The 1348-nt window shown below is 33.5% G+C and overlaps 1 non-coding gene across 1 annotated transcript; it reads right to left on the bottom strand.

The window, feature by feature from the left end:
- Positions 1–379: 379 nt before the first annotated feature.
- Positions 380–486, bottom strand: LOC132364245 (U6 spliceosomal RNA). The gene has a single exon (XR_009502784.1). It is a non-coding gene; the product is annotated as a U6 spliceosomal RNA (small nuclear RNA).
- Between the last annotated feature and the right edge of the window lie 862 nt (positions 487–1348).

Here is a 1348-nt window from a genome sequence, read left to right as displayed (position 1 = left end):
GACAGCAATATTTTCTGTATTATTCCTAGATAAACTACAGAACACTTATTTTTGTAGGTTTTCTAGGTTTTGCTTGTAAATCAAGATGAGGCAGTAGATACAGTCATGGAAAAAGACAGAAGAAAACAGACAAATCAGCTGTCAGTATCCGTGGCCTCTGATCTTGCCTTGACCATGAAACAGAAGTGTCCAACATATACCTGCCAAGAATCTTATGAAGATGTAGGCTCAAGAAAAGAATGTAAACAGCAACAACAAGATGTGGAACAACAATGGCAGGCTCTTCCATTCAAACTTTAACTATAACTTGTTTCTTTAATTTCATTTGGTAAAGACAACATTTACACTGAAATCTGTGTTTGGCGAGCTCACGTTTCTCAAAAATATGGAACGCTTCACGAATTTGTGTGTCATCCTTGCGCAGGGGCCATGCTAATCTTCTCTGTATTGTTCCAATTTTAGCATATGAGCTGCTGAAGCGAGCACAGCGTTTGCTGTCTTGCGATGGTCTGGAAACAAACCCACAATATCTCCAAAGGTATGGCTGTTTTTAGGAATAAATTTGCAAAAAAGATGCATAATCTCTTTCATGAAAATAACAAGACACTGCTGAGAGAAATGAAGATTTAAATGAAAGAGCAGAAAAAAATCCATGTTCCTAGATTGGAAAGTAATATTGTTCACATGTCTTTTGTCCTGACATTGATCTATACATTCAATGAATTGCATGGTGTGATTTGTCAAGCGGATTCTAAAATTTATTTGGAAATGAAAAGAACCTAGAATAACAAAAAACTATCTTGAAAGCGAAGAACACAACTGCAGGACTTATGCCCACTTGCTTTAAAGACTTACCATAAAGCTGCAATAATCAAGACAGAGTGAGTTTGCCAAGACAATAGACAATACAATCAACAATACAAAATAGGGAGTACAGAAATAGACCTACTTATATATAATGAATTGACTCTCAAGAATGATGTCAAATCTACTAAATAGGGAAAGAAAAACTTTTCCATAAATAAATAATATTGCAACAATTAGATGAATATATGAAAAAGCAATTAAGGTCAAGTCCTACCTCACACCATACAAAAAATTAACTTAAGTTGAAAATAGCCCTAAACTTTAAAGCAAACTCTATAAAATTTCTCAAAGAAAACATCAAAGAATATCTTAATGATTTGGGGGCTAGGCAAAGAGTACTTACAGACACAGAAAGTATTAACCATAAAAATTTTAAAAATGGATAAATTAGACTTCATCACAATTTAATATTTCTACTCATCAAGAAATACTAGGAAGATAATGAAAATACGTTCTCACATTCTGGGTAGAAATTTTAGAT

Source organism: Balaenoptera ricei, chromosome 3 (assembly GCF_028023285.1).
Source record: "Balaenoptera ricei isolate mBalRic1 chromosome 3, mBalRic1.hap2, whole genome shotgun sequence".
Taxonomy (NCBI): domain Eukaryota; kingdom Metazoa; phylum Chordata; class Mammalia; order Artiodactyla; family Balaenopteridae; genus Balaenoptera; species Balaenoptera ricei.
This window is presented reverse-complemented; position numbering and strand designations above follow the sequence as displayed.